The 16,011-nt window shown below is 46.8% G+C and overlaps 1 protein-coding gene across 5 annotated transcripts in view; it reads left to right on the top strand.

The window, feature by feature from the left end:
• Positions 1-16,011, top strand: part of LOC138498076 (zinc finger protein 615-like) — an 82,914-nt gene that overhangs the window by 59,551 nt on the left and 7,352 nt on the right. The gene's annotated exons all lie outside the window — the stretch shown is intronic.

The raw sequence follows: 16,011 nt of genomic DNA, 5'->3' as shown, positions 1-16,011 counted from the left end.
CTTGCCAGAGCACTTATACTATCAACGCTCGACTATTGCAACGCTATGTACATTGGGGAGAACAAACAAATTATCAAGAAAATCCAATTCCTGCAAAACAACGCTCTTAGAGCTGCACTTGGACTTGCAAGAACAGAACATATCTCCGACACTAGAAGAGCGAACAACTGGCTGTCCACACTTGACAAAATCAAATTAAAAGTTGCCTCTCTCACTCACAAATGTATAAACAAAGTAGCTCCACCTTATCTAGTGAATAGAATTGTCACTAAACCCGGGACAAGAACAACTAGACTCTCCAATACGAATTGTCTTTTGACCCCCAGATTCAAATTGGCTAGAGTCGGAGGAAGCAGTTTTCAAGTTAACGCAACCCAGCTTTGGAACTCACTTCCATCCCCCCTCAGAGTAGAGCTCTCATACCAAAAATTTCGTCACAACTTAATAAAGTGGTTCAAAGATGCTGACTGCTAAGCGGACCCCTGATATTTTTGAACTGATCCCTTGCCCTGCATACAATCCACCAGTTCCGCGCTAGATTTCACTTGCTTGCTCTCAATCTATAGTATTGACCCCACGTGTAACTATACTGTAAAAATTCCACTGTACATATGTTTATTCACTATGTATAACTATACTGTAACTGTAAACACATTTTTTTGTACAACTAAGCTGTGAGTAATCCTATGCAATGCGCCCTAATACCCTTGTGTCTGGCGCGCAATACAAGTAATAAAACAAACAAACAAACAATGTTGCCAGCGCACAGAAAGTACCTGCGGTACATGACAGAGGATGCGCACTATCAGTTCAAGGTTCTTCCCTTCGGCATTGCCTCACCACCCTGGGTTTTCAGAAAGGTACTGGCGGTAGTAGCTGTTCACCTGTGCAGGCAGTCCTCCCCAGTCTACCCTTACCTCAACAACTGGCTAATAGGGGATTCGTATGGAACATGGCTAACAAATACCCTGAAGACGATAGATCTCCTCCTCAGTCTAGGGTTTTTGATCAACGAGAAAAAGTCCAGCGTAGACCCCAGCCAAGTCAAACAGTTTCTGGGGGCTCTAATTCAGACCAAAGACGGCCTAGTCTTTCCCTCCTACGAGAGGGTTCAAAACATGCTGTTCCAGTTCGCTCACTATGTAGCCAGTTTTGAGGTGATCGTACGCAAAGCCATTCGACTGGTAGGGATGATGGCCTCCTGTATTTATCTCACGCCTGCGCATGCACCCCATGCAAAAGTGGCTGTCAAGCCAATGGTGTCAGGCCAGCCGACAATAGGGCTATCTAGTGGTTGTCTAGGCAGCCCTCGTTCAGTCTCTGCAGTGGTGGTCAAGAGGAAACCTTCTGCAGGGGAAAACCTTTACCACCCAGACAGTAGAAGCCACTTACCACAGACGCATCTTTGCCGGGGTGGGGGGGCACCTCCTTCTGCGTACAGCGTGTGGTCCCCAGAGGTAGCAACAAACCACATAAACCTATTGGAACTGCTAGCAGTGTTCAAGGCCCTGAAGGCATTCCAGACAGACCTCCAGGGGAAGACCGTCCTAGTCCTCACGGACCGTATTACGGCCACGTATTACTTAAACAAACAAGGGGGCACTCACTCTCGAGGGCTATCCAAACTGTCACAGAACATATGGAAATGGCTCTTAACACAAAATGTTCCCTCAAGTCACAACACGTTCCAGGGGAACTCAATCTTCTGGCGGATGTTCTCAGCTTCCCACTATCCGTAGAGTACGAGTGGCGATTGCACGAAGACATGGTCCCGGACTTCCCAGAGATCGACTTGTTTGCAACTCTGGAGAACGCAAAACGCCCAGATTACGCCTCCAGGTACCCGCAGAACCGCTTCAAGGGGGACGGTCTCTGGATAACATGGTCAGGGAAATTTGAATATGCTTTTCCCCCCAACTCCCCTACTCAACAGGATAGTGCACAGGATGCACCAGGAACCAGTCAGGATGATTCTGGTGGCCCCAATGTGGGCCCATCAACCTTGGTTCTCCCGGAGCGCTGTGTGGTGTACTCGCAATGTGTCTGTTGTTAGTGTTGGGATAAGGTGCTGCCTGCTTTACCTCGTTGGAGAATTGGATTTCTATTACAGCCATTGGAGCTGTCATCAGCCTACATCAGTCCTCTTTCTATACCACTACTAAAGTCAACTTTCCCTTCATAAACACTAGGCATGCGCGGAGCGCTGTGTGGTGTGCTCGCAGTGTGTATGGTGAACAGCGAGAGGGAAGTGGGCCAGTCCTCATCATTGTGCTAAGCTCCGAGCCATTAACTTAACTTGAGACGGCTAATAGACCCTTCCTTGAACAGGGCACTGCATCTCACTATCAATCATTGACACAGAACGTCTTGGTTTGTTTGCACGTTGTAAAGTAAAACATTTTATGACCCCATATGTCGCGGTCACAACGTGCGCAATTACTCCTTGACAGTCTTATTGTACTGCGTGCGAACAACGGATGAGGTCTGCTTAATGGATCTATAAAATCACCGGAGGACTCACGTGGAGCAACGTGACTGTAGTGCTTGACCCTTTGAACAGTTGGCTTCCACATTGTGTGATCTCACCCTCTCAGGAATAGTCATAATACGCTGAACGACTGCAACTGCGGGGCTCGGCTCTTTGAGCATTCGCATGCTAATCACTGTGGCGTGTTGAACTCAAGAGTTAAGCTCCTCTAGTGATAGACGTCAATTGTTGGCTTAGACCTGTTGCACTAGCCACCTATGAAACACTTGTTTTTGATTTTCAATTTATATTGTTGAGGGAGACTGTAACTGCGAGGCTAGGCCCTTTGAGCAGTCTTCTTCTACCTTTTCGTTCCACAATTAGGAGTATACAGCGGATGTCCATGTGATTGGCTTTGGTGTGTTAATTCAAAGTGTTGAGGGAGTTTAACTGCGGGGCTTGGCCCTTTGAGCAGTCTTCCTTCACCTCATTGCTTTATAATTGGGAGTTTATAGCTGGTATGTATGTAATAGTGAGTAGAGCTTCACTTTACCAACTGAGGACAAAGCTATTGATTAGACACAATTCACGTAAATCCAACATACACAGCATTGTTATGATAGAAGGTTATCATTTAACAGTGTCATTGATTACTTCTGACAGTGAATGCCAAGTGACCTAACGTGATTTCATTAGATAACAGCGTGCTAGCAACACTCTTTCAACAAATAGTTTTTCCTAAGTGTTTTGTTTTCATGCCCTCCTCTGGGTATTCTCTTAAAACAAACATGCCAAATACTTTAAAAACCTCAAGTACTGCCTTAGTCTTGAGGTCAACTCCTGCTCGCCCAATTTCGGCTAATATCTTGAAAGGTAAAATGCTGAATTGTCCTCTTGCTAATCACAAAAAGAAGTCATGTACGAGTGACATCCGTGACTTTTGCAAACCATCTGTAAATAGTTCTATTATTATTACGGTGTGTTTATAGAAACCATACTGTAAATGTTATGCACGATAGGTCAGTCACACACCCACACAACACCCTGCATGACACTCTGATACAAAATACTGTCAGGCTCCCCGGTTCACCGCCCAACCCTCCTCATGTCCCATCACCTAGGGTGCAGGGGAGTCGCCATCACCGATGGTTGCGGATCACACGAAGAAGACGGTGTGGTCTGTTTCCTCGTCTCCAATGGCAACTGCCATGGAGATTGCGATCGGGCTGGAACAGCCGTTCGCGATCGCTTCCTGGTTGCACATCAGCTTCCCGATCACGTGCACGGAGCTCCGCTCACGTGATCGGGAGGCGGCTCGCATAAAAGCCGGGAGCTTTGAAACACTCGCCGCTTCACAGCTGTTCTCCAACACTGTTCGGCGTTCTTGACTCTCGTTTTTTGACCTCATCGGATTTCGACCTCAGGCTTACTCTCACGGATTTGATTATCTCTTGCTCCTTGGATACGGTTGCCGATACTCTGCACGGATACTGGTACTTTGGACCCTTTTACGCTTAACGGACTGCTTTGGATTTTCCCTGTCTGTTCACTTGCTACAACCTGGATTTCGACCCTTTGAAGGTTCAAGACCTTCCTTCTGTGCAGTCTTGGAAACCATTACGGATTACTGGTGGTCAGCTCGTACCCACCTCCAGGTACTTTGCCGGATTGAATCATCGGCGCTCCCTTGCACCAATTCCTCAGGCTCCCTTCCATTGAACATAGGTAAGAAAGTATCCTTTCTTTCCTCTTTACTAAAGCACTGTTTTTGCCTGTATTAACCCCGACTTCCTTCCAACAGCCTCTGGAGTCCTCGGCGCCACCTGATTCTACAACCAACAAACCACCTGTGGCCTCAAAGCTCGCACAGGGAGTGTTTATCTCTCTCTCCCTGTGGGTGATTTGTGGACAGAGGCTCAATACACTTCACTACGCGGCAAGTCTCGACAGACTGTGAAGCCACGCGTTGTGTTGAGTATGGAGCCTGTAGCCGAGGACCCCGTGGCTGCATTGATACAGGCACTCACAGTTTTGAGGGCAGACATGACAGCCGCCAACGCGGCTATACATCAGAGGTTAGATTCACTCCAAAGTGTACAACACCCATTACCCGCTGATGTAGAGTTTGGGGAAGCCGCTGCCCAACCCCCGGTTGTCCAACCTGTTACTCCCCCTGTAGCGCCACAAATTCCTGTACTCATGCCTACGCCTTTTCCCTTGGCAGCTCCAGAAAGATTCCACGGAGACCCCAGAAAGTTCCGCACTTTTGTGAATCAATGCAAGCTACATTTTCTTTGTAGACCTCAGGCCTTTCCCAACTCCACCACAAAGGCAGCCTTCACCTTGTCCCATCTGGCCGGCACTGCGGCAGCATGGGCCAATCCCCTACTGGAAAACAACAGCCCTGTCCTATATGATTTCGAGTTATTGGTCACAGAAATGTCTCATGTATTCGACACCCGTCACAAAGCCCAATCCCGGGATCTTGAATTGTTGGATCTAACTCAAGGAAAGGGGTCACTCATAGAGTACATTGCCCGATTTAACCAATTGGCTGCTGAAACATCTTGGCCTGAACCCAAAAGGGCGGTTGTGTTTTACCGGGGGCTTAATAGTACCATGAAGGATGCTATGTCCGTTGTTCCTTCTTTGCCCACATCTCATACTGACTTAGTGGATCTCGCCCTACAGATCGATGCAAGGCGTTCCGAACGCAGGTTCGAAACAGGGTTCCCTACTCCTAGTTTATCCTCCCCCTCCTCAGATACCGGTGGTGAACCTATGCAAATAGGCGGTATTCGTAGCCCGATCACACAACTAGAAAGGGACCGCAGAAGAACCGACCATGCCTGCTTCTATTGTGGCCTGAGTGGGCATTTCATAAAGTCCTGTCCCAGACGACCCAAGTTAAAAAATCCGGTTTTTCGGAATGCTCGACCCTAGATCCGGGGGCCGGATCGAGCAATCCTTCAACTCCCTCGGACAGGTTCCCCACATTTGGCAGGATCAGGCCGGTGATGGTAAAGGCTACGTTAAAACCCACACCCGACATCGTTCATGTTGTTTCGATCTATATCGATTCTGGTGCCACTGGCAATTATGTCGATATAAACCTGGCCGGATCATTGAATCTGCCCCTGATTACCAAACAACGTCCGGAACCAGTACAGGCGGTGGATGGTACAGCACTGATTTCTGGCCCAATTCGACAACAAACTGCCCCGATCTCCCTGACTATACAGAAAACACATCAGGAAGTCATATCCTTTGATTTGATTACGATGCCCCAATTCGGGATTATACTAGGGCTCCCATGGTTACATCAACACAACCCTTTAATCGACTGGAAGTCTGGGCAGGTTCACTTTGAATCGGAAATCTGCCAGAATTTTTGCCTCACCGCACCTGACGACACCGAATCTCCTTCTCGTGCCTTGGGGGCCGTCGCACAACTTACCCTACACGAGGAAGTGTCCACGTCCTTGGAGTCTCACGTAGTGGGGGTGGTGGCGACAAATATCCCTATGGAATATAAGGACTTTCATGAGGTCTTTGACAAGGGTTCTTCGGAGGTACTACCACCACACCGTTCTTACGATTGCCCTATTGATTTCATCCCTGATTCCAGCATTCCCTCAGGACGTATTTACTCCCTGTCCCCCTCAGAGGAACAGGCATTGAAAGAATACATTCAAGTGGCTCTAAAGGTTGGCCATATACGTCCTTCCACCTCTCCGGCAGCTAGCCCTATTTTTTTTGTCCCCAAAAAGGAGGGCGACTTACGTCCTTGTGTGGACTACCGACGCTTGAATGCTATCACCATAAAGAACCGGTATCCTATTCCCCTGATTACACCATTGTTGGACAGATTGAGTCACGCCAACATCTTCACGAAACTCGATCTCCGCGGAGCCTATAATTTAATCAGAATTCGCCCCGGAGACGAGTGGAAAACGGCTTTCTGCACTCGTTACGGACTGTTTGAGTACGTAGTCATGCCCTTCGGGCTTTGTAACGCCCCTGCCACGTTTCAGCGTTTCATGAATGAGATTTTTCATGATTTGTTGGACATCTGTGTAGCGGTATATCTCGACGACATCCTAATATTTTCACAGGACCTGAAAGAACATGTACTACATGTCCGCGAGGTATTATCTCGGCTTCGCCGTTTTTCACTCTATGCAAAACCAGAAAAATGTCAGTTCCATACTGGAAGTGTGGAGTTCTTGGGATTCCACATTACCCCTGGGGGTTTAGCAATGAATCAATCCAAGGTTCGTGCAGTTTTGGACTGGCCAAAACCCTGTAACGTTAAGGCATTACAATCATTCCTTGGGTTTTCGAATTTTTACAGGCGCTTTATCCAGGATTTCTCGTCTCTTGTATCGCCTCTTACTGCCTTGACCAGCCCCAAGTTGCCTTTTATCTGGTTGGAACAACACCAAAAGGCTTTTGATGCGCTAAAAGCTGCATTTACTACCGCTCCTGTACTGAAGCATCCCGACCCGGAACTCCCCTTCATTGTAGAGGCGGATGCATCCTCCTTTGCTCTTGGAGCGGTATTATCCCAACATTGTCCTTGTTCCGGTCGGCTACACCCGGTGGCGTTTCACTCTCGAAAGTTTACCCCTACAGAAACGCACTATACGGTCACGGAGAAGGAATTGTTGGCCATCAAGGATGCCTTTCAGGTCTGGCGGCATCACCTGTTGGGAGCAAGACATGCGGTCACGGTATACACGGACCATCGTAACCTTCAAGATTTAGCCTCACTCAAGTGTGTCAATAGTCGGCAGGTGCGGTGGCATTTATTCTTTGCAGCCTTTGACTTCCAGATTAAACACCGGTCGGGTCTGTCCCACGGGAAGGCGGACGCTCTATCACGTTCTCCTGGTGGGGTATCCTTGCCTGTTTTTCCTGAAAAACTATTAGATCAGCATGTCATTTGCCTCTGTACTCCTCCTTTACCGCTTCTAGAGTCCATTCGCGCATGGGTTTCGTTACATCCCGAACAGACCTCTGAGTGGGATCCGGTGTTACATGATGGGCTACCGTTCATACAAAACAAATTATGGTTACCGACATCCGACACTCGTAATCTTGCACTAGAATGGTCCCACGACAGTGCCATTAATGGTCATCCTGGACAGAAGCGCACGCTGGACCTCCTCAGGCGATGGTGTTGGTGGCCCTCCATGAAGCGCGATGTTGAAGGGTATGTCAAAACGTGCGCCGTGTGTGCCCAATGTAAACATCGCCGGGGACGTCCGGTGGGGCTCTTACTTCCCTTGCCTATACCTCCTAGGCCCTGGCACACAGTGTCGATGGATTTTGTGACAGACCTACCTCGAACCAAGGGCTTCGACACCATTTGGGTAGTGGTCGATTCTTTCTCTAAAATGGCCCGTTTTGTTCCCTGTTCTGGCATCCCATCAGCACCGGCTCTGGCCGACCTTTTCTTTAGATCAATCTTCTGTCTTTTCGGGTTACCCACTATCATAATCTCGGACAGGGGACCCCAGTTCACTTCTCGGTTCTGGCGGGCGCTCACAGGCCTCTTGGGCATTGATTCCCGTTTTTCCTCCGCATATCACCCAGAGACAGACGGCCAGACGGAGAGGGTGAACCAGGCCATGGAGCAATATTTACGTTGCCTCATTCTACAGCACCAACAGTCCTGGCTGAGTGTACTTCATCTCGCTGAATTCTCGTATAATAATGCTCTGCATTCTTCTACTGGCTTTTCTCCCTTTTTTGTCTTATATGGCCAACACCCCCGCACCTTACCTGTTCCAGACCTTACACATTCCATTAACCCTGCTGCTGTTTCCTGTGCACGTGACCTATCGGCCGTTCATGCCCGGACTCTCGCTCACCTTCGTGAGTCCCAAGCCTCTGCTAAATCTGCGGCTGATCGGCGGAGGGCCGTTGCACCTTCCTATGTTGTGGGGGACAGGGTGTGGCTTTCCTCTCGTCACCTCCGGCTGCCCGGTTGTCGCAAATTGCTACCCCGTTTTGTGGGTCCGTACAGGATATCTGCTGTGATCAACCCGGTGGCTTATCGCCTTTCAGTTCCCGCCTCCTGGCGCCTTCACCCTGTATTCCACACATCTCTGCTAAAGCCTTGTCCTGCTCCTACTCGCCTTAGGTCTACACCCGGCCCTGTGTCTGTGGGTGACTCTGTGGAATATGAGGTGTCGGGTATACTGGGTTCTCGTATGGTTCGTGGTTGTCTCCAGTATCTGGTGGACTGGGCGGGTTATGGTCCGGAGGAGCGGTGTTGGGTCCCCGCGAATGACGTCCATGCTCCGAGGCTTGTCTCCCGTTTTCATTTGGACCATCCCACCTGCCCACGCGGTCGTGGGCCATTGAGGGGGGGCTCTGTTATGCACGATAGGTCAGTCACACACCCACACAACACCCTGCATGACACTCTGATACAAAATACTGTCAGGCTCCCCGGTTCACCGCCCAACCCTCCTCATGTCCCATCACCTAGGGTGCAGGGGAGTCGCCATCACCGATGGTTGCGGATCACACGAAGAAGACGGTGTGGTCTGTTTCCTCGTCTCCAATGGCAACTGCCATGGAGATTGCGATCGGGCTGGAACAGCCGTTCGCGATCGCTTCCTGGTTGCACATCAGCTTCCCGATCACGTGCACGGAGCTCCGCTCACGTGATCGGGAGGCGGCTCGCATAAAAGCCGGGAGCTTTGAAACACTCGCCGCTTCACAGCTGTTCTCCAACACTGTTCGGCGTTCTTGACTCTCGTTTTTTGACCTCATCGGATTTCGACCTCAGGCTTACTCTCACGGATTTGATTATCTCTTGCTCCTTGGATACGGTTGCCGATACTCTGCACGGATACTGGTACTTTGGACCCTTTTACGCTTAACGGACTGCTTTGGATTTTCCCTGTCTGTTCACTTGCTACAACCTGGATTTCGACCCTTTGAAGGTTCAAGACCTTCCTTCTGTGCAGTCTTGGAAACCATTACGGATTACTGGTGGTCAGCTCGTACCCACCTCCAGGTACTTGCCGGATTGAATCATCGGCGCTCCCTTGCACCAATTCCTCAGGCTCCCTTCCATTGAACATAGGTAAGAAAGTATCCTTTCTTTCCTCTTTACTAAAGCACTGTTTTTGCCTGTATTAACCCCGACTTCCTTCCAACAGCCTCTGGAGTCCTCGGCGCCACCTGATTCTACAACCAACAAACCACCTGTGGCCTCAAAGCTCGCACAGGGAGTGTTTATCTCTCTCTCCCTGTGGGTGATTTGTGGACAGAGGCTCAATACACTTCACTACGCGGCAAGTCTCGACAGTAAAGCTCTGTGTTCCCCACAGATGACTCTGACCTCGGGTCAAGTTCCAGTAACTTCTTTAATTAAGCTACAGTACATTGTGATGATAAGTTTATAAGGTCAAGTACATCTGGGTTCCAGGCAACATACAGCTGTATCCTCCCAGGTAGGCTCACATCTTTGAACATAGGAGATGATGTGTCTAACGTCTCCAAAATAAATCACATTTTCATTCCAACTGCACTTAACATGGGTCAGAAGACCTCATACAACTTGTAACTCCCATAAAGTACCGAAACAACAAGGTTTCGTGCTCTCTGGCCCAGAAAAGAAATCAAAAAATCAAAAAGCATTGCCGCTGCAAGCCAGAGCTAACATCAAACAGTTGATTAAACGTCTGGCCCCTCAAATTAGATCTGCTCCCAAAACGCGAGTTGCAAAAGCCAAAACTCAAAAATCCACAGAAAAATCTAATAATGAAGGAATCTCTCAGCCCTCAACGGTCGTAGATTATCCACCGTTAAACGACATGATAGCCGCCATTCCCTTGCTAAAAGAGACTAGGGAAACTAGAACTACTTCATCTACAAGATCACTCGAAACTTGCTTGTCTACTGTTCCATTTGAGCAAGCAAGTTCTGTTCTCATTCCACAAAAACAAAGTGAATTCTCTGTACTAGTGGACATTCAAGCGCAAATTAACAGATCAATCCAGCAATATGCCCTTCTACAACACACAAGTGCTCATCCCACAGTGTTGATACAACAAATTCCGGAAGTGATTTCAGAGAGCATTTCAAACCCTCCCTCTCACCATATACGAGAGTCTCATCCGAGTCAGGTGGGCTGCCAAGAAGTAGATGGACATGACAAAATAACCTCTCAATTAATGTCACATAATTTAGAAGTCGCTAACATCACTGAAACAGGTAGTATGATGCCAGGGCATGCCATGGGGCACTTGGGCCAAACTTCTAAAGATTCCTTGATGATACGAGGTAGCCAATCTAATGACATCATAGATACCCCTAAAACTTCTCAGTGTAGTACGACAGAAGAGCGGAGAAATGGTTCTAAATTAGATCAAGTGATTACACACTCTACAAGCAAGGTAATACAACAACCTGTGGACAACTCCATAGATGACCAAATTGCCAAAGCGTTGGAGAATTATCTAAACTGTAATGTTGCAATCAAACAATTCCTGATGAATGCTACTCATTCTCATCCATGTAATCATGATCAGAACTTGCCATATCTACCAGTAGACTCACTTAACAACAAAGTGAGTGACGCAAACAATGGTGGTCCTGTAAATACTACTAGGCGGACAGTGCGCTCTACTGAATCTAACAAAGTAAAAAAACAAATGGGATAAATGCCATCGGCTTATTATAAAATGCCTTCCGGCTCCCTTCACAACCTATGTAATGAATAGGTCAAGCATATTGGCTATATGTGAGGAGGTGAGCAGTCTACAAGACATTACAACTGTCGACATCGAACACATGGAATTTGTTAATGAGAATGACTCTTCAATTGCGAGACTATGGTTAGTCAGAAATGCTCTCTGGCAAGCCCGAATGGACATGTTTGCCCTTGGGTTTGTTTTAGCACGAGATCCTATCATCATCAATTCTGAAGGCAAACAAATCTTAGAAAATAAGAAGACCTTTTTTTTTCATTTGAACAGGAAAAAAATGCTGTCAATCCAGGCGGTTATATTAGCAATAGCCACAGAAAACACACACTCGGGTATGGAAACCCACACTCAGGTATGGTAGAAACCAAGATCCCAATTTATAGCCAACAGTTATAACTGGGGAGGGGGACATATCCCTGATTAGTTAGGAACACTTGTGGGTTTTCCCCCTTATTAGGGGCTAGTGCTGATTTTTTAGCTGTTCATGACATAATAGTTTTACAAGAGATGTGGCTAGTTCAAGCTCCAATATGGTAAGAACATACCATAATTTTACATGCGGCCACGTCTTCTGCCCGTGGCCGACCCTCCTCTGGTATGGTAGTTGCCATAAAGAATCATAAGAATTGGCACCTTACATGCTGGGCAGCGCCTAACCTGTACTTACTCATGGGCAAGATAACTCATGCTGGTGGCGTCATTGCAATAGTAAATATGTACTGCAACCCGAAGGGGATATCGGATGATGATTCGTTTCTTGATCTGGACATTCTCATGAACACCATTGTAGAGACCAGACATAACCAATACTATTCTGATTGGTGATCTAAATTTACAACTTTTTCCTCTTTATAATCCCAAATATACTTTGTCTTGTCTGAGGTGGAGTTTGTTGATGAGGGAAAGAGGCTTTTTAATGTGCAATGAGTCCCTACCAGGTCAGACCACGGCGGAAGTTACTTGGCGAAGAGGGCTCAGCACTTCCATAATTGACTATACTTTTGTTGATTCCTGCATGTTCGAGGTGGCAACAAGCTTCCAAGACCTGTCCCAAGTATATAGTGACCATGAAATGGTAAACCTTATTTGGAGCCTTTCGATTTACTCTTAGAAATTTCCATCACCCCGTGATAGTTAACAATGCTCGAACAAGGCTCATGTGGAACTATCACTCTTTAACTTCATTTCATAATAATGTAGAGAGCAGTTATCAAGATGGGACAGAGGTGCGAAGCGACTACACATCATTTTTGCATATTTATCAGACCCAATTACAAACTGAAACTTCCATGCATTACAAACCTAGACATGAATTTGATTATCTGGTTCAGAAGAAAAAGTCTCTGTTGCATAAAGACAAGAAGCTTGTTCTCGCTTCAAACTGCTATGACAAATACAGAATAATAAAATCACTCAACTGCCAATACAGAAACTGGCTTCGTTCATATCGTATCCAATTGACACAGCGGGAGAGTCCATGCTAAGCAACATCCTTCCGAAAAATACAGCCCAAATTTGGTCTTTAATCAACATTGCAAACAACAGTGCTCAAAAGCCGGTTCAGTTGAATGGTGTGAACGAATATGATTGGGTGTCACACTTTACTTCTATGTACATATGACCAATGTGTTATAATGGGTACATCAGTCCGGAGCCTCACAACTATGAGGGATTGTTAATTTTGGAAGAAGTGTTCTTTTTTACATAAATAAACTCAACAACTCTCGGGCACCTGGCCCCAATGGCTTGAGCAATTTTATGTTTAAGCAGAACCCTACTCATTGGTCCAAAATGATGTACAAAATCTTTCAACAAATCATCATAACTCACACCATACCATCATCATGGCGATCGTCGGCGATTGTTCCAATATTCAAGAAGGGCGATCGCTCTGTTCCAGGAAACTACAGACCGATCACACTTCTCGACGCGCCTTGCAAGCTATTTTCCAAGTTCATCTTGAGAGACTTTAATAAGTGGACCCTAGATTCCTGTCGGAGAAATCTTCTCCAAACAGGATTTATATCCGAACATTATCACCTAATAAAGCAACCGTTATATATGACCTTCATCGATCTGCGAGCTGCTTTTGACTCGGTCTCTAGGGAATTATGACTTCAGAAAATGGTTGCAAAGGGATGTCCTTCCCTGATCCTACAGGGCTGAAGTAAGGGTGCACCCTGGCTTCCGCCCTCTTTAATTTTTTTATCTCAGATGTGGGTCAAGCTTTTGCGAACATTCTCACAGATCCCCCTAAACTGGTAAATAAACCAGTGCCTTTTCTGATGTATGCAGATGACCTAGTCATAATATTGAAGACTCTAAAAGGTCTCCAGAGAACCTTAGAGACAGAAGCACTATATACAGAACACAATCTCTTGACAATAAACTTGGAAAAGACTAAGATTATGCTTTGCAATCCAGCTAACAAAAACAGGAAAAAATATTTTTTCTGGAATTTACAGAATCTACAGAATCCAGCGTGGGTCAAAACAAAACTATTTTTCAGAGACTCGATCAACACCAGGGAAAAATGTAACAAGTACTGTGATTTTGATGTGGAACTGATTGCAATAAAAAAACTCAGTAGCCCAGAGCTATAAGCACCATCGATAGAGCATAGAAATTATTTTCTTTGCCCGAGATTCAATTTGTGGCCTACTAGAAAGTTGTTAGCCCAACGCAAAATAATAAGTGCACGAAGGTGTGCGATATACAAGTAGAAAGTTTAATGTAGACTCAGTGTTTAGGCCTGTCTTAAGATGTAGTGCTTCAGTGCCCTCTAGGAAAAAACCTGATGATTCCCAGACTGAAAATGAGTCCTTAACAATTATCGCTACTCCACCCCCTCGACCTTCCTCTCCGTCCCTTCTAAACACAACATAGCCATCTGGTATGGCTAAATTAAGAGCTGGACCAGCTGCACCATGGCCCCAGGTCTCAGTTAGTGCGCAGACATCTAAGTTGTTAGATTCTATGTAATTTGCAACCTCAAAGTAGCGACTGAGTGTTTTACTAGAGATCTAGTGTTGAGGAGCAGACAGCGTAATTCCAATATAGGCGAAGCTATATGATGAGGGGGTGAAACAATCTCTTTCCCGATATCCCCATTTGTTGGCAGACCAACTCCCTTATTGGAATTAGGCTGTGGGGACTTGGTGATATTAGCTCTGAGGGGTATTATGCTGCTGTCCCTGATATTAGATACAGCCAAGCTGTGCGTTAAGGTTTACAATCCTCCCATGTTCACCCCATTCTCCTGTGTCCTATGTCCCCCCAATATGTAATTATTGTTATTGGAAGGAAACAGATCACCTGCTACTGAAATCTGTGGTTCAGACAGCGGCAAAGTAGGATCGATACTAGGCTTTTGAGTAAAACCTGCCTTCTTCTCTAGGAGCATAATCCTGGATCGCTCCAGGTATTTTGTTTTTTCAGCCATGATTGCTCTCAGAGCCTCCTCTACACCCATGTTCTGCCAGCAAACAAGTCGGCGTTCTGGAGGCATCCCTGTAGCGGACTGGAGCAGACTGGCCCCGACTTGTCCGCGCCGTCTTAGACTATATGCCAAAATGGCACCTCGCGTGAGCCTGCACAGACTCCCACATCTTCCAACACTACCCAGGAGATGAATGTCAGAAAGGCAAGTGTACATGGTTCATCTGGACTGGAGAGGAGTATGCCTCGTTCCTCATGCATACCCCATGCAGAGGAGGAGGGCGTGTGGAAGGCAACTGCACAATACAACATCTGCGAGGCTGAGGCGAGAACTAAGGAACAATCCATATCTAGACTTCCCAGAGTCCTCCCACCAACCAGTTGCTCAGGCTTCCTGAAAGGTTTAGGCCTGCCATGGTAGGTTGGTCCGTTGGGCAGCCCTCCTGGGAAAGGGAAGCATTGACGATGATAGCCAGGCACTAGAGTATAGAGAGATGGGCCTGGCTGAAGGCAGCAGGAAGGGTTGGTTTGATAGACCAAGCACAGGCACGCAAAGTCATCCACAGTATCAGGACAGTTTGATGGGATATTAATGATGCAGGGAGGCAAAAGGCCTAGGCCATCCACATCCTTTACTCCTGCTAGAATTACATTGCCAACTTGTGTGAGAATGTTCAGCCAACGCTACCTACACTAGACACACAATAAATGTAGTAAGGTAGGACTGACAGACAGGTGGACGGTTGGTGTCTAACGCATCCTGGGGAGACTAATTATGCATACTATTCACACATACATACATCTTATTCCAGGGCTGATGCCATATGGGTTACAACAAATGATGGCAATGAGATTCTCGCCCTTACAGATCATGAATCTGTTGGATTATGTTGCACAGATTCCCCTGGAGTAGGGTGAGTAGAATCTCCACAGTAGATCAACGGGAATAATGTGTGCAATCACTAAATGGTGGCAATCAATTCTTGGATATTGGCAGTGATGGGGCAACATCACCATTGGTTACTAGGGATGTGATGAAAGCAGTTCTTGGTCACAGCACAGAGGGTACAGGGGCATTCAAACTAGGGTGCAATTACCAGAATCCACAAAAAGGATCTAGCTCGGGTTATGGGAGTCTGATAAGTAACCAACCCATTTACACCCACTCCTTAACAATAAAACAGTGTATGTACCCCCTCCTGAAAACTACACAGTGGTATTTTGAACAGGGAAGCAGAAGAGGGACCCATCTGGCAGATTAAATTCTGTACCTAGCAATGGGGCATTTGTATAAATAATTAGGAAGGCAAATGGGGTGTTTTGGGGAGTTTGGGGAGTCTTTCATACACTTTACCTCATTACCAGAAATGTCATTCT

This window comes from Ambystoma mexicanum, chromosome 5q (genome assembly GCF_040938575.1).
Source record: "Ambystoma mexicanum isolate Mex_15411 chromosome 5q, UKY_AmexF1_1, whole genome shotgun sequence".
NCBI classification, from domain to species: domain Eukaryota; kingdom Metazoa; phylum Chordata; class Amphibia; order Caudata; family Ambystomatidae; genus Ambystoma; species Ambystoma mexicanum.
This window is presented reverse-complemented; position numbering and strand designations above follow the sequence as displayed.